At 48.3% G+C, this 23,941-nt stretch overlaps 1 pseudogene; it reads left to right on the forward strand.

Annotated features, from left to right (window-relative positions):
* The first annotated feature begins 3,520 nt into the window (after positions 1–3,520).
* On the forward strand, positions 3,521–8,544 carry LOC123129810 (receptor-like protein 35; annotated as a pseudogene).
* Positions 8,545–23,941: the final 15,397 nt, after the last annotated feature.

The raw sequence follows: 23,941 nt of genomic DNA on the forward strand, positions 1-23,941 counted from the left end.
GGGAAGCGAGGCGGGGGCGCCCCGTCCCTGCCCATGCCGTTTCTTCTTCTTGGCCGGGCCCTGACGACCGTGGGATGGGCCAGAACCCGAGGCGGCCGCGGGAGCCGGCACCGACGACGACGCAGCGTGGGGCGGGACGTACTTGTGCGGCGCCGTGGAGGAAGCCGGGAATTGGGGACGGGAAGCAGCGGGGATTGACGAGCACGGAGGGGATGGGGAGCGGCCGCGGCGGGGCGGGGGGGGGGGGAGGCGAACGGCGGCGGGGCCGCCAGTCACCTGACGCGGCAGCATGGGGAGACCGCGGCCGGCCGCGGTCATCCCTTCGGGCCGGCGAGCGGCGGTCGTCGCGCCGGCCGTCGCGGAGCTCGCACAGCTCACGGCGGAGTTCTTCCTCACGGCGCAGGGAGTCCGGCGAAGGATGACGAGGCTCGCGGCGGTCATCCTGCCCCCGCTTCGGGCGTGGCTCGTCGTCGTGCCAGTTGCGCATGGCCGACGGTGGCGGTGGGAGGGGGCGCGAGGACGGGCCTGCCACGATGGGTGGCGGGGAGGGGAGTGGGGGAAGAGGAGGATTCGGTCGAGGGAAGGGCTCGGGAGTGGCGGCGGGAGGAGGAAGGGGAGCGATTGGATACCCGCGAGGGAACCAGATCGATCGAGGCGAGGCACTGGGCCTAGGGCACCGGGGCGGCCCAGTCGGCGCGGGCAGGTCCAGGAGAAGCGGACGGGGCCCAGCCGGCGCGGCCGCCAGATGGGCCGGGCCGCGGCCCAAGAGGCCAGGGCTGGACAGGTCGAGGCCCAGTAGTCGACGGGGACGACCGAGCCGTAGGGTTTCCCCTTCAGCGGTGGGCGCCGCCGCAGCAGTTTGCACCCGCGACCCGTCGCCGGCGGAGACCGGCGCGGGGCGGTGCCTGGGGAGGGAAACACGGACGCGGAGGGACGATGAGCCGAACGAGGCGATGAATGGACGAAAAGGGGAGGCATGGGCCACCGGAGCCATGGTCACCGAGACCGGCCTCGACGGCGGAAGCGCCGGAGCAATCACCAGCCGAGCCAACGGCGGACAGCGCAAGGAAGAGCGGGCGGCGCCGCGTTCCGAGCGGCCAGCCACACCCCATGAGCGGGCACGGCGACTGCGACCGCTCCCATCCCGCAAGCTCCGGCCTTGCGTCCCCGGTGCCCGAGACTGGCTCGAGGGCAACTGCGGCGACCGCGCCTGCCGCGAGCCGGCGGCAGAACCCCACACGTGGGGGGCTGAGCCACTGGCCCGGCCGGGCTGGGCGGCGCGACGGGTGAGGGAGGGAAAGGCGCGTCGTCCGCGCAGTCGGCCCACCGGAAGCAGGGGGTGGCCACGGGAGCGGGCGAGGGGGGCGGCAGGTTGGGCGATTCCGCCGGAGCCGGCGACAGGGAGGGAGGAGGGGGGAGCGGTGTCGACGGGGCCGGCAAGGGGAGCGGCGGAGGGCAGCCCCGCAGCCGGGGACGCGACGCCGCAGGCGTCGCAGGAGCGCACCGCTACCTCCATTCTACTTTATGCAGGAGCGCCCCAGAGGCCTCAAGTTTGACCGAAGAAGTTGCCATTTGAGCTGACATTTCTTTACTTTGATGAGGCAAACTGTATCAACTCGACCATGCATGCACTTCTCTGCTGTAGCGAGCAAAGCAAAAGCTCAGCGTACAGTCGGGTAGCTCTACTTGTGATTGATGTTAAGATCGATGGTAATTTAGCATGCCTCTTGATAGATGGAATTTCTTCTCTGTTTCACTGACTTACTCTGTGATATTCTGCTTTAGCTCTAAAACAATCTTAAGCCGAAGTGTGTGATGATCCATTCATTTCAGGTTAAAAATGTGCAGCCTTATAGCCCTGTGTACCTGTTGCAGAAAAGCGTGATGAGGAGCATAAATCTTCAGCCAAGGATATAAATGATTCAACCAACCAAATTCAAGATGCAGCTTGCAGTCAAAGGAAGGTGGTTGGATCTCAAGACTCGCCGAACTGAACAAAAGAAGGCGGGGAAGCAAGGGGGACACCATTGATCTGCAACATCATCCTCTGCTCCTCGTCTGCTTCGCCAGCTCCGCAACCTGGCTTCAACTACTTCATTGTTGAATTCCTGTTCCCTTCTCCCAGTGCTTTGCTGGTCCAGCTCTGCCTGTGAGAAACTGATCCATATACTTCCTGATGATGACTCGCTGTGCTCAGCAGTTTATACTTTATACCGAAAAAGGCTTTCGCCCCGCTTTATATATAAAGCAAACCGCCTAAGCCAACATCCAACAAGGTTCACAAACACACACACATACAGAAGTCTCAAACAAACACAAGCACATAAAGGGGGTTACTACTGAGGGCACAGCTTAACAAGCCCTGGAAACAGAAAACACAACACACTCACGCCTAGCGCCCGAACTCTAATCGGCCTCCGGAGAAGGGGCCGGCAGCGGGGGCGCCATGCGGACAGCCATCGAGCGAAGGTCGGCGAGGAGGATGTTGATGACGTCCCGGTCCTGGGGGCGGCTAAGCGACCGCCAGAGCTACAAGAAACCACACATTTTGAAGACAGTATCAGTCACACGTCGAAGAGGCACTTTCTGAATGACAAGCTTGGTACCATCCACAAAGGGGGTTCTCGCCTGGACGCTTTGGACCATCTGCAACAAGCTTGTCATTCAGGCAGTTTATACTTTATAGCTCTCATGTTTGCTGCTGATGTGAAGAAAACTACAGAAGCTTGGTACTCTAGTTTAGTACTCCCTCCGTTCGAAAATACTTGTCATAGAGATGGATGTATTTAGACGTATTTTAGTTATAGATATATTCATTTTCATTCATTTCTGCGACAAGTAATTCCGAACGGAGGGAGTAGCTCCTGGTTTGTATTTATGACCTTGTGACGGGTTTCTGTCTGCATCCAAAAACTATGTGGCACGGCAGTTGTGTTTTGAGCATTCAGAACTGAAGGAACGCTCACCAGTATCCCATCAAGTATATGTTTAAAGTAAGATGCAAATTATAATGCTAACACAGCTTGTTGGTAGTATAAAAATATTGCCCTCATTTATTCCACCTTTTATTTGTGTTTCCTTGTTTCCTATGAAATCACCTTATCTTTTTCATGTATAATTAGTATTGGCATTTCCAAGCAGTTTTTGCATATTCGAGATGTTGGTGGTGTTCTTGATTCTGTCCATATGCCATGTCAATGTCACCAGACTGCCGAACCTCGAGCAGAAATAGAGGCCCTTGCCTTATATCTTTTGCTGATGAAAAAGTTCAGTGCTTATCCCCTCCCTCACTCCCGCGGCGCTCGCGGGGGGGGGGGGGGGGGGGGGACCTAGCGCCGCCCCCAGTCCCCCCTTCCTCGAGCCTCCCTCCCCTCTCCGCCGCCTCAACATACTAGCGGGCAAAGCCCGGCCAGTGCTGGCGGCGGCGGGGCCCTCTCCTTCCCCCTCTCAGTCCGGCAGGCGCGGTCCTCCGGGTCGGGCGGCGGCGTGGCGTACGATCGGGGCGCGGCGGCAGCATCTGATGGCGGCGACGCGAGTTGTGGGCGGCGGCGTGAAGGGGCTGCAGCGGAGGTGCTGCGCGGCGGGCTTCGGCCAGATCTCGGTCCAGTCGGCGAGGGCCACGGATGATGCGTCCGCCCCTACCGTGTCCTCGGCTGGTGGCGGTGGAGGCGCAGCGGCGGTGGCAGGTGGGCGCGCTGGTCAAGATCCAGTCGTCTCGCCGGCTGGACGACGACGACAGGGCAGATGGGCTCCCTGGTGAGTATTCTTGGCGTTCGGCGGGGGCCCCCCTTGCCGGTGGTTGGGTCTGCGTCGGTGGCCTTGCGGGGTGCTGCGTCGGCCGCTGAGGTGGGGCGGCACAGGGGTGTGTCCAGTGGGGAGGCTGGCTGGAGGGATGGGTGGCGCCGACGTGCTCGGGCCCCGTCACTTGCACATGGGTGTGTCGATCCGGATGCGTCGGCTCCCCCACCTCCCCCTTTCCCCGGCCATGTGCTGGCTGTCGCAGCTCCGTCGATGTTCAAGGAAGGATGTATGCTGCGGTTCGTCGCTCGGTGGGGCTCCTTTGGTGCAAAGTTGATCTCTTTGGATGGTCTTGGGGGTGTCTGGATGTTGGGCGGCGGCCCTGACGGGGTGAGGCGAGGCGTTCGGGGGCGGAACCTGCGTCTCAGGTGCGGGCGGGCAACCATGGTCTCGTGGGGAGCGTGGCTGCGGGTGGTTGGCAGAGCAGGGGTGTGTCGCCGGGGTGCGAGCACCGGGGTTTATCACCTGCCCAGTCCTTTTCTGGCCGTCGGTGGCGGCGTCTGTGGACGTCGTATTCTTCTTGAAGGCTTCCCAACTTGGCAATCTCTTAAAGTTGCAATATCTTGATCTCAGTTGGAATTATGATTATTATTGGAATATGCCTTACATAGTGGATCTTGCATGGTTGCCACGTCTCTCTTTGTTGAGCCATCTCGACATTAGCCATGTGGACCTTAGTTCTGCGAGGGATTTGGTTTAGATGGTTAACATGCTTCCTTCTCTTAAAGTGCTTCACTTGTTCGACTGTCGACACAATAATACCATGTCTACTAGTATACCACATTCCAAGCTCACACATCTTGAGCTCCTTGATATGTCTGATAACACCTTCCAAACTTCACTCAAGCATGCATGGTTTTGGAATCTCACAGGCCTTAAGGAGCTTCACCTAAGAGATTCCGGCTGGGAAGGGTCCATTCCTAGTGATTTGGCAAACATGACGTCCCTTCAAGTCATAGACTTTAGTTGGAACGATCTCATGGGTTTGATACCAAAGAAATTAGAAAATTTGTGCAATTTGACGAGAATGGTGTTCACTAGTAACAACATAGGTTCGAGCATAGGGGAGTTCATGGAGCGACTACCAAAATGCTCATGGAATACTCTGCAAGAATTTTCGGTGCAGGAGGCAAATATGACCGGGAAACTACTCATTTGGATTGGTAACATGACCAATCTTAGTGTTCTTCAAGCATCTAAAAACATGTTGACTGGCCCTCTACCTGTAGGAGTTGGAGCACTGAGTAATTTGAAAAGGCTGGACAGCAGCTACAATAACTTCAGCGGTGTTCTCTTGAAAGAACAATTTGCAGGTTTAGAAAAATTAGACGAATTGGACATCAACCACAATAACTTCAACGGTGTGCTCTTGAAAGAACAATTCGCAAGTTTAGGCAACTTAAAGCATTTGGACCTCAGCTACAACAAATTCATTGGTGTGCTCTTCAATGAACATTTGCAAGTTTAGGTAATTTGGAGGATTTGTACCTCAGCTATAATAACTTCAGTGATTTTCTCTTGAAAGAACACTCAGTAAGTTTAGGTAATTTAAAGCTTTTGGACCTCAGCCATAATACATTAGATCGTGTGCTCGTGGAGGAGAATTTTGCAGGCCTAATGGGTTTAAAGTATATGGACTTCTCGCACAACACTTTGATAGCTATCAACCAGAAATGGATTCCTCCATTTAGATTGAAGGTTGCGAAATTCCAATCATGCCAACGGGGCCCATTTTTCCAGAGTGGCTTAAATGGCAATCTGATATTGATGTTCTTGTTCTCACTGATGCAAATCTGGATAATGTTATTCATGATTGGTTTTGGGTGACATTTTCCCGAGCTTCAACCTTGCAAGCATCAAGAAACAAATTGTGTGGCTCATTACCGTCAAATCTACAACACATGTCAGCTGAGTATATATATCCGGGGTCCAATAAGTTGAAGGTCAAGTTCCACAGTTGCCTATAAATATAAGCCGATTGGACCTATCTTCAAACTCTTTATCTGGGTCATTGCCATCAGAGCTAAATGCTCCACTACTCGAAAATTTGTTGCTTACAAATAATCAATTCACAGGCACCATCCCGCTGTCTATATGCCAATTGACTACACTGAAAAGGTTGGACCTATCAGGAAACCATTTAACAAGAAGTATTATGCAGTGCTGGAAGGAATCTGATGCAAACTCTTAAAATCAATTTGGTTTTGGTTTTGAGATGTTCAGCTTAGCCCTAAATAACAACAATCTCACAGGTGACTTCCCCAAATTTATTCGAAGGTCGTCACAATTGATGTTCCTTGACCTTTCTTACAATAGGTTATTTGGAGTATTGCCAGAAAAACAAATCCACAAATGAAAATATTTAGAGTGAGATCAAATATTTTTAGTGGTCATATTCCTAAGAGTCTAACTTCCCTTCACTGTCTTCATTATTTGGACATAGCACATAACAAAATATCAGGAAGCATAGCGTGGTCTTTGTCAAACTTGAAGGCAATGAAGGCAGTGGTGTCACGTGACACAAAGGATTACTACTATGAAGAGAGCATCCCAGTAATCATGAAGGATAAAAAGCGTGACTACACCTTCTCGATCTACAATCTACTGGCAATTCTCGATTTGTCAAGTAATAGTTTGAGAGGACAGGTTCTAGAGGAGATAACTCTACTCATTGGACTTACCAACCTGAACTTGTCAAACAATCAGTTCATAGGAACAATCCCAAACCAAGTTGGTGATTTAAAGCGGTTGGAGTCACTCGACCTATCCTACAATGAGTTTTCTGGTGCCATACCATCAAGCTTGTCAGCTTTAACTTATCTGAGCTACATGAACTTGGCATACAACAATCTGTCTAGTGCAATACCATCTGGCCAAGAGCTAGCTTTTTTTTAGAAAAGGAGGAAGAGCCCCGGCCTCTGCATCTGGGCGATGCGTACAGCCACTTTATTAATTATTCTCAAAAGACCTTACAAAGAAATACAACAGTAAGTCTGAAGCCACCGTTTAGTCAACATCTGTTGCTACTCCTATTCATTTGATGAAGGGATGTTGATAGTCTGGGCCTTTATCAAACAGACCTCGCAGCCAAACCTAACATCTAAGACCTGAGATCCCATCCGGGACGCCTGCCGGGTATGGGTCACCCACCCGTCCGGCGCACTCCTCAACCAGGACGCCTGCCGGGTATGAGGCCGCCGCAGCCACACCTGCCACCAATCCATCTTCAGAGATGTACTGCTGCATCTACCTTGCCCGGTCTAGCTGTCGTCGACGCCACCACGACGCCAGACAACACCACCATCCTGCGCTTGTCCATCAACACACGCCCAACAGCGAGACCCCGCTGCTCCATGCCGCTGAGACCCGCCATTGTCGACGTATCAGATGCAACGCCGCTCCTCCTTCGCGAACACCACCTTCTACCACTAGTCATATCCCCTCCACCTGTAGATCCTCTGCACTCCCAACCGAGCCCCAGTGCCCCTGACGACACCTCCAGGAAGGTCACGACGCAAAAAGCACCGCTGCCGCCAGATCCGAAAAGGATTGAAGGTTTTCACCCGGCCAGGGATCAGGGTGGGTAGATTGGGCCCTCAGCTGCGCCTTCATGAAGGAAAGCGGCGCCCACGAGCGTCGCCGCCGCCAGGCCGGCTAGACTGGCCAAGGTTTCCCCCGGACCCAAAGTACACCACTAGGGCTCACTACCACCGGAGCCTGCAGCCGCAAACCACCGGGACGACGATAGAGGCAGCAGGAGAAAGGGGAACCTCAAGATCTGACGCAACGGAGAACCACGCCATGGCCGGACTCCACCAGCGACCCGCCACCCGCGCAGCCGAGTACGCTGGCCAGCATCGCCTGCAGACGTCTCCAGCTGCCGGACGACGCCGCCTCGCCGATAGGGCCGCCGCCCAAGGATCCGTAGGCCACCGACGCGATACTCCAGCCCGCAGGCCGACGAGATCGATCCAGGCGCCGAGATCCCCGCCGCCACCTTCCCCGGGGTCCGCCCGGGCTTTGCCGGCGGTCGTCTCCGGCGGCAGCGAGGGACGGAAGGGGGATGAGGGGAGGCGGGCGGCGATAGATGGGATCGCCCCCGAGTCGCCAGGGGCGACGCGAGGGCCGCGTGAGTTTCAATCTTTAAAATGGGAGAGATTTTCACTTCCGGCCTCTGCACCAACTAGGGATGCATACGGCCATTTCAGTATGAGTACCAAGATAAACATGGTCCTCGAAATTTTTTAAATGAGTATCAAGATATTTCTTGATGCATGGTTCCACCACACACCAAGCTTGATCCTCAATAAACGGGGGAAAACCCCTGTGCATCACCTGTCAATTCTAGGAATTGAACTCGGGTCGTTATATTAGGCTGCACAACCGCATACCCAGCCACTGAGCCAAGGCTCTCTTTGCAAGCTCTTGATAACCAGATGTATATCTACATCAGTAACCCTGGTCTTTGTGGAGATCCTGTCGGTAGGAACTGCTCAACGCATGATGCAGAGCAAAGTGGCCTCGAAGATATAGATCATATGCCATCTGTTTATCTTACCATGAGCATTGGATTTGTGGTGGGTATGTGGACAGTTTTCTGCACCATGTTGATGAAGAGAACATGGAGGGCTGCCTTCTTCCAGTATGTTGATATGATGTACGACATGGTTTATGTGCAAGTGGCTGTAAGGTGGGCTCACATGATGGAGAAAACTCAAGACGGTGCACCATGAAGTGCCCAACTCCGCGGCAAGCAAATTGCGTGTATCTAAGTATTTGCACCATTTCCCTATTTGTAGCTCTAAATGAGCCTTGGCTGGACGCTTGTACTGTATTGTAGCACTTTAACAGATGAAGGGTATGTATATGTTTTGCTAGATTGTTTAAGCTCAAGAAAAGTAATACACATCCCTATAACTGCACTCTGTCTTTTCCATGTTGTTCGGTATGCTTTGTATCATCTATTCCCACAGAGTGATGATCTCATTTGCATAGCAAAAAAGAAAAGAAAAGAAAAGAAAAGAAGATAGCTCTGTTCACCATCAGTGCTGATCAATATGTGATGATCTCATGTTGTTGCTCAATATGTGAACAAACTTGTTTGTAAGATGTGCCAAGAGGCAAGACGTAGAAAGCTCTGTGCACCATAGGTGCTTGTAGACTTATTCATGTTAATCTGAAGTGTAATTTGAGCTGATATTCATTTACTTTGGTCAGTAGACAGTATGACTCGATCATGCCCACCGAGTCTGTGTTTGCAAGTGAAGTGGAGAAGCTCAAGGCTGACCAGTTGAAGCCCATGTAGCAGGAGCCCTTTGAGTGTGATCACGCCTGCATCGTTTCGTTACAGAATGCCCAAAAACCAAAAGTGAAATTAAGAAAAGATTTTTTTATGTGTACTGTTTGCTTCATGTCAGAAAAAATGGAGATTTTGGTGCCCAGGAACTGAAGCCAGTACAGGATAACAAGTACGAGTAGTATAAATTCGCTGGTGCTCACGATGGACATGTAGAACAAGGGAGAAAAGTTGTTTGCTGGGTCATATGACGGCAGATTTATTCTGTACCATCCCAGAGTCAACACTAACGTCTGCAATATGAAGAACAACATTTAAACTTGTTTCCAGGGGAAATGTTCATCTATTTACTATCAGAACCAGTATTTTCCCTGGGAAAATCGGATGAACTGCTGCAGCAGACTTTTTGGTCTTCAGCCTGCAAAAGAAAACGAACTGGAAAATGTTGAAAGTAGGCACTCCCTGTTTCACAAGGAAACAAGCAAAACCAGTTATATGATAGAGGGGTCTCTGTTTCAGCAAAGCACCCACCAGGATCAGCAGAGTGCCCGAGGTTAGGTCAGTCTGACATTGACATGGCACATGGACAGAAATCAAGAACCACCAGGTGCTCCCAAAGTGTATAGACCGAACGAACACCAAAACCTCGAATCCGCTCCTCGGGAATCAGTCCAGAATCAGCTCAGCAGAGAGATGCTCTGCTTCAAGAATGCCAGATGCTCTGCTTTCACTCGTCCCAAACGAGAGCATCAAGACTTTGCCAGTGTATACCGAAACTCACTGGTCCCCAGATGCCACAAAAATTTGGACAACAGTGAATTGATGCTATTGTGCGAACCAGATTTGCCCGCATCAAAAACATTGTAAGTGTTGTTCTACTAAGCTGTATTATCTGAATGCAGCCTACTAATTAAGGTTTCTTCACACTGCACACAATGTAAATGAGTTTGTTATTTTTCATACATTGGCCCAGAATTTCAAAAAAAAAAGACACACTACCCAGGTGCTGAATCTATCTATTAAACAGGGAGCTGTAGAAGCACACACACGCGCACCATAAGCCCATAATCAATCCGCTGAAATGACGGAACACGTCTTCTTTAGGAAAGCAAAGCTTTGTGGAGCCGTCCAAAGATGAGGTCTAGCTCTGCACATGGAGGACTTCAACTCTTCCAGTAATATTGGAGGGGGAAATATATAATTACCATTTGGGTCTTGTCTTGCTAGAAAATTTATATTGGGGGCAGAAATCCAGAAGAGATGGATGCTAAAATAGTATGAGTTTTGGATAATATTGGGGGCGAAGCACAAGTTCAGTGTACAGTTGGGTAGTTCTATTTGGGATTGGTGTTAAAGATTGGTGATAATTTAGCACGCCTCTTGATAGACATTATTTCTTCTCTGTTGCACTGATTCACTCTGATATACTCTGCTTCGTTCTGAAGCAGTCTTAAGGCAAATCGTGTGATGATCCATTCATTGCATAGATCTTAAGCCAAGGAGAGAGGCGGTTCACCTAACCAAATCTCAAGACTCAGCTTCGCTGTCAAAGCCGATAATGCACATCATAGGTGACTAGTTATTTGAAGCTCTGCTTCTTCTCGCCTGCTTTGTCAGCTCTGCAACCCGGCAGGGCTCGGCTTTTGGAATTTGGACTACTTCATCGCTGAATTCTTGGGTGACAAAAACCCATTGCCTGTGAACTTGGGAGAATCTGTGTTGAACTCTTCGGAAGTGTTTTGTGTCGTGAGAAACTGAAGCTGGAGACCTATCCTATAACTTCGGGGAAGCTATGTTGATCTCTTCATAAGTGTTTGTGTTAATTGCCATGAGGACATCAGTTTTTTTTTCCTGATAGTAAGCTCGTCTTGCTCAGCCGTTCGTAGATCTATCCTGTTTGTTGCCGATCTAAAGAAACTGTGATAACTTTGCGGTTTAGTTCCTGGTCTGAATTTCTGTTGTTGTGATTACTTTCTGTCTGCATCCAAAAACTATGTGACAGTTGTATTTTGAGCACTGAAAACTGGAAGTACGCTCACGTCAAAACAGATCCATGTGCACTTAAAGCAAGTTTCAGATTTGGAAGTTGAAATTTAGCGCAGGCAGGTGAAGAGGTAAAACAAAGCTTCTCATGCTCAACTAAAAACTAAACTAAGATAAACATTTCAGAGCATCTCTTCTTCTTGTTCTTCTTATGCTTCTGCTACACCAGACCACGTCACGCTGCGGCAGCAGGAACTTCGGTGCTCTTCGTCCCGGCGACGGTTGCAATGTCAACTAGATGTATATTTTGTCTCAGGCTCCTGCTACTGGTGTGTTGTATCTTGGTGTGAGATCTTGTCACAACTTTCATTTTTACTGTCTCATTCATATCAAATGGTGCTTCTCGATATCGCCTTCCATCTCTTCTGAAGGTTGTGAATCTGAACCTGAAATTGCTGTTTCTTGATATTTGCTTCCCGCATTGCCGTCAGGTGGTGATTTACTTCCTCAAAAATTATATGCCCATCAGGATACATTCCACCTGCATCTAAGTAATTAAAAGTATCTCCAACCGGTACTAAAGACCACACTTTAGTACCGGTTGGTGGCTCCAACCGGTACTAAAGGCTCACCCTATATATACAGCACTTACGAAATTTCAGTTACATCTCCCCACTTCTTTCGTCAACCTCTCGCGCGCCGCTCCCGTCTTCGCCGCCCGTCGCCCGTCGTCGTCGTCGTCCCCGCCGCCGCCCCGAACGCCGCGCGCCGCCGTCCATAGTCGTCCCGCGCCGCGGTCCCGTCGTCGTCCCGCGCCGCCGTCCGTACGTATCTCGCTCTCCTCACGCGTACCCGGCCGCCGCGCTGCCGTCCGCCCCGAACGCCGCACGCCGCCGTCCGTCCCCGCCGCCGCCCCGAACGCCGGCGCCCCCGCCCCGTACGCCGCCGCCCTCGCCCCGTACGCCGCCCCCCGTTCGTACGTACGGGGCGGCGGCGTACGGGGCCGCACACACACACGCATACACATACACATACACACATACGTACACACATATACGCATACACACATACACACACACATACACACACACATACACACAGACACACATTTTTTTTACTTATTTTCTGTTTTTTAGAAAAGTTAATTAGATGATCGAATGTTAGATTAATGTCGAATGTTAGATGAATTAGCTAGCTAGATAGAAAAATTGTCGAACTAGAGATTAGAACTAGTTGAATAATTAATATAACTAGTTTATTTTTAGTAAGAAAATTTAGGTATATGAGATTTGAACTAGTTCAATAATTAATATAACTAGTTTATTTTTAGTAAGAAAATTTAGGTATCTGAGATTTGATGATCTAATTAAAATATTATTTGTTAATGAGTTTTTCTGTTTATTTAATTTTTTATATATTTTGAGTTTATATAAATGTTAGATTAATGTCGAATGTTAGATGAATTAGATAGAAAAGTTAAATATATAGTAATGTCAATTGAATATATAGTTAGATATATTAATGTCAAATGTTAGATGAATATATATTTGGCTAGATATAGGTGTTTAATGTTTCTCCTATATGAACATAGAAAATGTCATCTGGCGATGAAAAAGATTTCACTATGTGCGAACACTGTGAAGACCAGCACGGCCTGTGCGACAAAAATTTTCTTGTTGATGGTAGGCGCTTCAGCATCAAGCTGGATGAGACATTCGAAGTTGATACAGTAAGTCACTTTGTCAATTATTATTTGAATGCAAAACTTATGCTTCATTTGCTTCAACTTATAATTTTAAATTTTCACTATTCTACTAGCGCATCCCCTGCCATGCAAGAATTTTTGTCTTGGATAAGATAGGTTTTAGTGCTATAGATGATATGGAGGTAAAGGGAGTTTACTTGAAGACGGAGCATGGGTATACTTTCAACGTCAAATTATATAATTGAGACACATACACCCATTTTGAATGCAAAACTTGGCAAGCACTATACAAGCCTTATGCATTTGAGACTGATATGGTTATCACCTTTGATATTCGTCCGGAAGATGATATTGAAGGTAATATAGACATCTGGGTCGATGTGCAAACGCCTCCAGTTCTACCATTTGGTGAGTTTTTCTCAACCATGCATGCATATGTTTATGTCTTTGATACAGTTTATTCAAAAATAGTTGACAACTAATTTGTATTGTCAGCTTATTTCGGTTCAAGCAAACATGTCCGGCGCTTGGTAGACAGGACCTACTACTGCCCTGGGGCTCAACTAAACTGCGAGGAGATAAGTCATTATGTTTCATGGCTTGAAGATCTTAATACTGTCAAGACAATTTTTTTTCCTGAACTTAGAAATGTTAGTACTCAAAACGTGCGACCAATCACTAGTAGAAAAAGGGTCAAACGTGAAGCACATTAGTGCCGGTTTGTATTTGAGCCGGCACTAATGTATACATTAGTGCCGGTTCCAAGGGCTAGCCGGGGCGCTTTCATTAGTACCGGTTCGTGGCTAACCTTTAGCACCGGTTCGTGCCACGAACCGGTACTAATGAGAGTGGTGGCAGGATGTTGTCAGACTGGGGCCCCTCCAGCCCCTTTAGTACCGGTTCTTGGCACGAACCGGTACTAAAGGTCGTCCTACATAAACCCTTCGTCCACCCGAGCTCGCTCTGTTCTTCCCCTTTCCCCTCTCCTCTCTGTTCTTCCCCTCTTTCTCTCGGGCTCATCACACATTTTGCCCAAAATTTGTCAAGATTTGAAGGCCCCCATCCATTCAAATGATCACAAAGGTTAGCAACGTTGTCCTTTCATCTCTCATTGCTAGATTAGCTCTTGCAATGCTTTATATAATGATTAATTTGTGAGTTTAGTAATTTGGGAGGATATATATATGTGTGTGCTAGTATTTGATTTATATGCTATTTTTTCTAGGAGGTATGTGAACCGGAAATTCTAACCGACCCTATTGTCGAGAGGTTAAATTTAGTTGAAAGAGAAAACGAGTACTTGAAAGAAAAATTGAAAAGAATTGAGGGGGAGAAGATGTAATTGGAGTTGCATGTTGCCGATGTCGTCGATGATCACAAGATCAAGACGGAGAAAATGCGCTTGAAGATTAGAAAGATTAGAAAATATGCCATCGATAGTGAGGCTTGGTATCATTATGCTGTTGGATCCATTGTTACCTTAGTTGCGATCTTGATCAAATTTGTTGTTGCATTTAAATGCTTTAGCTAGAGAGTTATTTGTTTGTTGCATTTAAGTGTTGTATGAACTTGTATTAATTTGGTCTATTCGGTGTTGTGTAATGAAGATGAGCCGGCAATGGATGTACGATGACCGATGCTCTCCCCAGTTCGTTGAGGGCGTGCATATTTTTCTTCTTGCGGCTGAGGCAAACAAGCAGGCGGATGGTTTTATGCCTTGTCCATGTGCTCGCTATAAGAATGGTCACAATTACTCTACGTCAAGAACCATTCACGTCCACCTGTTTAAGTCCGGTTTCATGCCCCACTATAATGTTTGGACCAAGCACGAAGAAAGAGGGGTTATGATGGAAGATAATGAAGAAGAAGAGGACGACGACAGCTATCCTAGCCATGGGTTCCCTGAATACGATGATACAACAATGGGGGAAGAAGCTGAGCCGGTAATGCGGGAAGAAGCTGAGCCGGCAATGCGGGAAGAAGCTGAAGAAGAGGCATCAGATGAGCCCGTTGATGATCTAGGTCGGGCCATTGCCGATGCAAAGAGAAACTGCGCAAGTGATTTGGAGAAGAAGAAGTTGCAGCGCATGTTAGAGGATCACAAAAAATTGTTGTACCCGAATTGCGTAGGTGACAAGAAAAAGCTGGGCACCACACTGGAATTGCTGCAATGAAAGGCAGAGAATGGTGTATCTGACAAGGGATTTGGAAAGTTGCTGGTAATGATAAAGGATATGCTTCCAAAGGACAACGAATTGCCCGAGAGTACGCACGAAGCAAAGAAGGTTGTCTGCCCTCTAGGGTTAGAGGTGCAGAAGATACATGCATGCCCTAATGATTGCATCCTCTACCGCGGTGAGTACGAGGATTTGAACGCTTGCCCGGTATGTGGTGCATTGCGCTATAAGATCAGCCGCGATGACCCTGGTGATGTCGAGGGCCGGCGCCCCAGGAAGAAGATTCCTACCAAGGTGATGTGGTATGCTCCTATAATACCACGGTTGAAACGTTTGTTCCAAAACAAAGAGCATGCCAAGGCGATGCGATGGCACAGAAAAGACCGTAAGAAAGACGGAAAGTTGAGAGTACCCTCTGACGGGTCGCAGTGGAGAAAAATTGAAAGAAAGTACGGGAAGGAGTTTGCAGATGACGCAAGGAGCGTATGGTTTGGTCTAAGCGCAGATGGCATTAATCCTTTTGGGGAGCAGAGCAGCAACCATAGCACCTGGCCTGTGACTCTATGTTTGTATAACCTTCCTCCTTGGTTGTGCATGAAGCGGAAGTTCATTATGATGTCAGTGCTAATCCAAGGCCCTAAGCAACCCGGCAACGACATTGATGTGTACCTAAGGCCATTAGTTGAAGAACTCTTACAACTGTGGAATGGAACAGGTGTACGTGCGTGGGATGAGCACATGGGGGAAGAATTTGACCTAAAGGCGTTGCTGTTCGTGACCATCAGTGATTGGCCTGCTCTCAGTAACCTTTCAGGACAGACAAACAAGGGATACCGCGCATGCACGCACTGTTTGGACGATACTGACAGTATATATTTGGCTAATAAGAATGTGTACCTGGGACATCGTCGATTTCTTCCGAGCAGGCATCCCGTAAGAAAGAAAGGCAAGCATTTCAAAGGTGAGGCGGATCACCGGACGAAGCCTCGCCACCGTACTGGTGCTGATGTACATGATATGGTCAAGGATTTGAAGGTGGTCTTTGGAAAGGGTCCTGGTGGACAACCTGTTTCGAATGACGCTGACGGACGCGCAGCCATGTGGAAGAAGAAATCTATATTTTGGGACCTGCCCTATTGGAAAGACCTAGAGGTCCGCTCCGCAATCGACGTGATGCACGTGACGAAGAATCTTTGTGTGACCCTGCTTGGCTTCTTGGGCGTGTATGGGAAGACAAAAGATACACCTGAGGAACGGGAGGACCAGCAACGTATGCACGGAAAAGACGGCATACATCAAGGTCATGCAAGATACGCTCTTACCAAAGAAGAGAAGGAAATCTTCTTTGAATGCCTGCTCAGTATTAAGGTACCGTCTGGCTTCTCATCGAATACAAAGGGAATAATAAACATGGCAGAGAAAAAGTTCCAGAACCTAAAGTCTCATGACTGCGACGTGATTATGACGCAATTGCTTCCGGTTGCATTGAGGGGGCTTCTACCGGAAAACGTTCGATTAGCCATTGTGAAGCTATGTGCATTTCTCAATGCAATCTCTCAGAAGGTAATCGATCCAGAAATCATACCAAGGTTACAGAATGATTTGGTGCAATGTCTTGTCAGTTTCGAGTTGGTGTTCCCACCATCCTTCTTCAACATCATGACGCACGTCCTAGTTCACCTATGCGAAGAGATTAACGTTTTGGGTCCTGTATTTCTACACAATATGTTCCCTTTGAGAGGTTCATGGGAGTCTTAAAGAAATATGTTCATAACCGTCTTAGGCCAGAAGGAAGCATCTCCAAGGGCCGTCAAAATGAAGAGGTCATTGAGTTTTGTATTGACTTTATTCCTGACCTTAAGCCGATTGTTGTTCCTGAATCGCGGCATAAGGGCAGACTGGATGGAAAAGGCACGCTAGGAGGGGAACAAATAATATGTATGGACGGACATTCTCTCACTGAAGCACACTACACAGTTCTAAAGAATTCCGCCTTGGTGGCTCCGTATATGGATGAACACAAGAATTTGCTACACTCCAAACACCCGGAGCGGTCTGATGACTGGATTACACGTGAACAAACCAGGAGTTTCGCCAGCTGGTTGCAAGCACGTACCATGCATGACACCTCTATTGAAGATGACCTGTACTTGCTGTCCCAGTTACCATCTTCGAATATAATGACTTTCAAAGGGTACGAGATAAATGGTAATACATTTTACACGATCGCCCAAGATAAGAAGAGCACCAACCAAAACAGTGGTGTCCGCTTTGATGCAGAAACCAATACGGGAAAGGAAACATATTATGGTTATATACAGGACATATGGGAACTTGACTATCGACGTGGTTTGAAGGTCCCTTTGTTTCGGTGCAAATGGGTCAATATGACACGAGGCGGGGTAACGGAAGACCCGCAATACGAAATGACAACAGTGGATCTCAACAATCTTGCGTATGCAGACGAACCATTCGTCCTAGCCAATGATGTGGCACGGGTTTTCTATGTGAAGGACATGTCTACCAAGCCAAGAAAAAGAAAAGATAAGGAAGCGAATGCATCGTACGATGAGCCAAAGCGGCACATAGTTCTTTCTGGGAAGAGAAACATCATGGGAGTGGATGACAAGACAGACAAGTCAGATGATTATGAAAAGTTTGATGAAATTGCTCCATTCACAGTGAATATTGACCCGAGCATCCCGTTAAATGATGAAGATTTTCCATGGTTACGGTGCAAAGGGACACACGCAAAGAAAAAGTTTCACACCCAAAGATCTGGGATGTGATCGGCTTCACTAGCTATCATCACTTTCTTCTGTGTTTCACCCCCAGAAGGGAATCTCTGTAATAGTTAGGGTAGTTAATTATGTGTTATGGCATTTGAAACGCGAAGAAATTTTATGTGCAAACAAATTCTTTCATGCCTTTACTGATTTTTAAAGTTAAGTTATTCACAAACTAGTGATTCACACTAATTTCAAATAATTCAAAATTTAAACTATTCAAATTTGAAAACTACGGGCACTAACAGAAAGTTTGTAATTTTTTGTACCTAAAGCAAAAATATTCACAAAGAAACTCTAAATACAAAAAAACCAACTCAAAAATAAATAAAGCAAAAAATAAAAATAAAAAAGCCCGCCTACTAGGCTAGAGCGGCCTACATACGACTAGAAACCCAACCTGTTGTTGGGCCAGGATGCAGGCCCGCAAAGGCCCAGTAGGCCCACGAGGCAGCACAACACAGGTAGGCCCAAAAGGCCTGCATTTGAGAGGAGCTCGAAGGAGCAGCCGCGGCTGAGTTTATAAACCAGTGCGGCTGCCCTTCGCTAGGCGAGGTGGGACTAAACTTTGCGCCCCTCGCCTGGCAACGCACCCCCCTTTAGCCCTTTAGTACCGGTTCGTGGCACCAACCGGTACTAAAGGGGGGGCCTTTAGTACCGGTTGGAGCCACCAACTGGTACTAAAGGGGGTCGCTTCCCGCCGCTTGGCCTGGCCAAAACAGGCCTTTAGTACCGGTAGGTGGCTCCAACAGGTACTAAAGGTGTCCCCTATATAAGAAACACTTCGAAAATTTTCAGTTTCTCATCTCCCACTTCTCTCTGCCGCCGCCCCGTACCGCGCCGTCGCCGCCCCTGTCGCGCCATCCCCGTCGACTCCGCGACGCCCCCGTCCTCGTCACATCGTCCCCGTCGACTCCGCAGCGCCCCCGTCGCCGGCCTGTCGCCACACTGTCCCGTCGCCGTCCCGGTCGCCGCACTGGCCCGTCGCTGATCCCCTCGCTTCACCGTCGCCGTCGCCTTTGGATCGACCTCGCCTCGCCGTCACCGTCGCTTCGACCTTGCCCGCGCGCGCTGTGAGCCCCTTGTTGGAAATATGCTCTAGAGGCAATAATAAAAGCATTATTATTATATTTCCTTGTTCATGATAATTGTCTTTATTCATGCTATAATTGTGTTATCCGGAAATCGTAATACATGTGTGAATAACATACACCAACATGTCCCTAGTAAGCCTCTAGTTGACTAGCTCGTTGATCAACAGATAGTCATGGTTTCCTGACTATGGACATTGGATGTCATTGAGAACGAGATCACATCATTAGGAGAATGATGTGATGGACAAGACCCAATCCTAAACATAGCATAAGATCGTATAGTTCATTTGCTAGAGTTTTTCCAATGTCAAGTATCCTTTGCTTAGACCATGAGATCGTGTAACTCCCGGATACCGTAAGAGTGCTTTGGGTGTACCAAACGTCACAACGTAACTGGGTGACTATAAAGGTATACTACGGGTATCTCCGAAAGTTTCTGTTGGGTTGACACGGATCAAGACTGGGATTTGTCACTCCATATGACGGAGAGGTATCACTGGGCCCACTCGGTAATGCATCATCATAATGAGCTCAAGGTGACCAAGTGTCTGGTCACGGGATCATGCATTGCGGTACGAGTAAAGTGACTTGCCGGTAATGAGATTGAACGAGGTATTGGGATACCGACGATCGAATCTCGGGCAAGTAACATATCGATTGACAAAGGGAATTGCATACGGGTTTGATTGAATCCTCGACATCATGGTTCATCCGATGAGATCATCGTGGAGCATGTGGGAGCCAACATGGGTATCCAGATCCCGCTGTTGGTTATTGACCGGAGAAGTCGTCTCGGTCATGTCTGCCTGTCTCCCGAACCCGTAGGGTCTACACACTTAAGGTTCGGTGACGCTAGGGTTGTAGGGATATGTATATGCAGTAACCCGAATGTTGTTCGGAGTCCTGGATGAGATCCCGGACGTCACAAGGAGTTTCGGAATGGTCCGGAGGTAAAGAATTATATATAGGAAGTGCTGTTTCGGCCATCGGGGCAAGTTTCGGGGTTATCGATATTGTACCGGGACCACCGGAAGGGTCCCGGGGCCCACCGGGTGGGGCCACCTGCCCCGGGGGACCACATGGGCTGTAGGGGGTGCGCCTTGGCCTACATGGGCCAAGGGCACCAGCCCCTAGAGGCCCATGCGCCTAGGGTTTCCATAGGGGAGGAGTCCTACTAGTGGAAGGCACCCCTACGTGCCTTGGGGGGGGGAGGGAAACCTCCCTTGGCCGCCGCCCCCTAGGAGATTGGATCTCCTAGGCCGGCGCCCCCCCCCCTTAGGCCCTCCTATATATAGTGGGGGAAGGAGGGCTCTTGATCCACGCCTTTGGTTGCCTCCCTCTCCCTCTCCAACACCTCCTCCTCCTCCATAGTGCTTGGCGAAGCCCTGACGGAGTACTGCAGTTCCACCATCACCACGCCGTCGTGCTGCTGCTGGAGCCATCTTCCTCAACCTCTTCTTCTCTCTTGCTGGATCAAGAAGAAGGAGACGTTACGCTGACCGTACGTGTGTTGAACGCGGAGCTGCCGTCCATTCGGCGCTAGGATCTCCGGTGCTTTGGATCAAGTCGTGTTCGACTACCTCATCCCCGTTCTTTGAATGCTTCCGCTTGCGATCTACAAAGGTATGTAGATGCATCCGATCACTCGTTGCTAGATGAACTCATAGATGGATCTTGGTGAAACCGTAGGAAATTTTTTGTTTTCTGCAACGTTCCCCAACAGTGGTATCAGAGCTAGTTCTATGCGTAGTTCTTCTTGCGCGAGTAGAACACAATTGGTTGTGGGCGTAGATGTTGTCAACTTTCTTGCCGCTACTAGTCTTATCTTGCTTCAACGGTATTGTGGGATGAAGCGGCCCGGACCAACCTTACACGTACGCTTACGTGAGACCGGTTCCACCGACTAACATGCACTAGTTGCATAAGGTGGCTGGCGGGTGTCTGTCTCTCCCACTTTAGTTGGAGCGGATTCGATGAAAAGGGTCCTTATGAAGGGTAAATAGAAGTTGACAAATCACGTTGTGGCTTTCACGTAGGTAAGAAAACGTTCTTGCTAGAACCCTTTTTGAGCCACGTAAAACTTGCAACGACAATTAGAGGACGTCTAACTTGTTTTTGCGGCAAGTGCTTTGTGATATGATATGGCCAAAGTTGTGATGAATGATGAATGACATATATGTGATGTATGATATGTTCATGCTATTGTAATAGGAATCACGACTTACATGTCGATGAGTATGACAACCGGCAGGAGCCATAGGAGTTGTCTTTATTTTTTGTATGACCTGCGTGTCATTGAGAAACGCCATGTAAATTACTTTACTTTATTGCTAAACGCGTTAGCCATAGTAGTAGAAGTAATAGTTGGCGAGCAACTTCATGGAGACACGATGATGGAGATCATGGTGTCAAGCCGGTGACAAGATGATCATAGAGCCCCAAGACGGATATCAAATGAGCTATGTGATATTGGCCATATCATGTCACTATTATTATTTGATTGCATGTGATGTTTATCATGTTTTGCATCTTGTTTACTTAGAACGACGGTAGTAAATAAGATGATCCCTCATAATAATTTCAAGAAAGTGTTCCCCCTAACTGTGCACCGTTGCGACAGTTCGTTGTTTTGAAGCACCACGTGATGATCGGGTGTGATAGATTCTAACGTTCACATACAACGGGTGTAAGATAGATTTACACATGCAAACACTTAGGTTGACTTGACGAGCCTAGCATGTACAGACATGACCTCGGAACACAGAAGACCGAAAGGTCGAGCATGAGTCGTATAGAAGATACGATCAACATGAAGATGTTCACCGACGTTGACTAGTCCGTCTCACGTGATGATCGGACACGGCCTAGTTGACTCGGATCATGTTATACTTAGATGACTAGAAGAGGGATGTCTATCTAAGTGGGAGTTCATTGAATAATTTGATTAGATGAACTTAATTATCATTAACTTAGTCTAAAATCTTTACAATATGTCTTGTAGATCAAATGGCCAACGTAGTCCTCAATTTCAGCGCGTTCCTAGAGAAAACCAAGCTGAAAGACGATGGCAGCAACTATACGGACTGGGTCCGGAACCTGAGGATCATCCTCATAGCTGCCAAGAAAGATTATGTCCTACAAGCACCGCTAGGTGAAACTCCCGTCCCACAGAACCAAGACGTTATGAACGCTTGGCAGATACGTGTTGATGACTACCCCCTCGTTCAGTGCGGCATGCTTTACAGCTTAGAGCTGGGGCTCCAAAAGCGTTTTGAGAGACATGGAGCATATGAGATGTTTGAAGAGCTGAAAATGGTTTTCCAAGCTCATGACCGGATCGAGAGATATGAAGTCTCCGATAAGTTCTTCAGCTGTAAGATGGAGGAAAATAGTTCTGTCAGTGAGCACATACTCACTATGTCTGGGTTACATAACCGCTTGACTCAGCTGGGAGTTAATCTCCCGGATGATGCGGTCATTGACAGAATCCTCCAGTCTCTTCCACCAAGCTACAAGAGCTTTGTGATGAACTTCAATATGCAGGGGATGCAAAAGACCATTCCTGAGGTATTTGCAATGCTGAAATCAGCAGAGGTAGAAGTCAAGAAGGAACATCAAGTGTTGATGGTCAATAAAACCACTAAGTTCAAGAAGGGCAAGGGTAAAAAGAACTTCAAGAAGGACGGCAAGGGAGTTGCCGCGCCTGGCAAGCAAGCTGCCGGGAAGAAGCCAAAGAATGGACCCAAGCCCGAGACTGAGTGCTTTTATTGCAAGGGAAGCGATCACTAGAAGCGAAACTGCCCCAAATACTTAGCAGACAAGAAGACCGGCAAAACGAAAGGTATATGTGATATACATGTAATTGATGTGTACCTTACCAGTACTCGTAGTAGCTCTTGGGTATTTGATACCGGTGCAGTTGCTCACATTTGTAACTCAAAGCAGGAGCTGCGGAATAAGCGGAAACTGGCAAAGGACGAGGTGACGATGCGCGTCGGGAACGGTTCCAAGGTCGATGTGATCGCCGTCGGCACGCTGCCTCTTCATTTACCTACGGGATTAGTTTTAAACCTCAATAATTGTTATTTAGTGCCAGCTTTGAGCATGAACATTGTATCAGGATCTCGTTTAATTCAAGATGGCTACTCGTTTAAATCCGAGAATAATGGTTGTTCTATTTATATGAGAGATATGTTTTATGGTCATGCTCCTATGGTGAATGGTTTATTCTTAATGAATCTCGAGCGTAATGCTACACATATTCATAGTGTGAGTACCAAAAGATGTAAGGTTGATAATGATAGTCCCACATACTTGTGGCACTGCCGCCTTGGTCACATAGGTGTCAAACGCATGAAGAAGCTCCATGCAGATGGACTTTTATAGTCTCTTGATTACGAATCATTTGACACGTGCGAACCATGCCTCATGGGTAAGATGACCAAGACTCCGTTCTCAGGAACAATGGAGCGAGCAACCAACTTATTGGAAATCATACATACTGATGTATGCGGTCCAATGAGTGTTGAGGCTCGCGGTGGCTATCGTTATGTTCTCACCCTCACTGATGATTTGAGTAGATATGGGTATATCTACTTAATGAAACACAAGTCTGAGACCTTTGAAAAGTTCAAGGAATTTCAGAGTGAGGTTGAGAATCAACGTGACAAGAAAATCAAGTTTCTACGATCAGATCGTGGAGGAGAATACTTGAGTCACGAATTTGGCACACACTTAAGAAAATGTGGAATAGTTTCACAACTCACGCCGCCTGGAACACCTCAGCGTAATGGTGTGTACGGACGTCGTAATCGCACTCTATTAGATATGGTACGATCTTTGATGTCTCTTACCGATTTACCGCTATCTTTTTGGGCTATGCTTTAGAGACTGCCGCATTCACTTTAAATAGGGCTCCGTCGAAATCCGTTGAGACGACACCGTATGAATTATGGTTTGGGAAGAAACCTAAGCTGTCGTTTCTAAAAGTTTGGGGATGCGATGCTTATGTCAAGAAACTTCAACCTGAAAAGCTCGAACCCAAGTCGGAAAAATGCGTCTTCATAGGATACCCTAAAGAAACTGTTGGGTATACCTTCTAC

This window comes from Triticum aestivum, chromosome 6A (assembly GCF_018294505.1).
Source record: "Triticum aestivum cultivar Chinese Spring chromosome 6A, IWGSC CS RefSeq v2.1, whole genome shotgun sequence".
In the NCBI taxonomy this organism is placed as follows: domain Eukaryota; kingdom Viridiplantae; phylum Streptophyta; class Magnoliopsida; order Poales; family Poaceae; genus Triticum; species Triticum aestivum.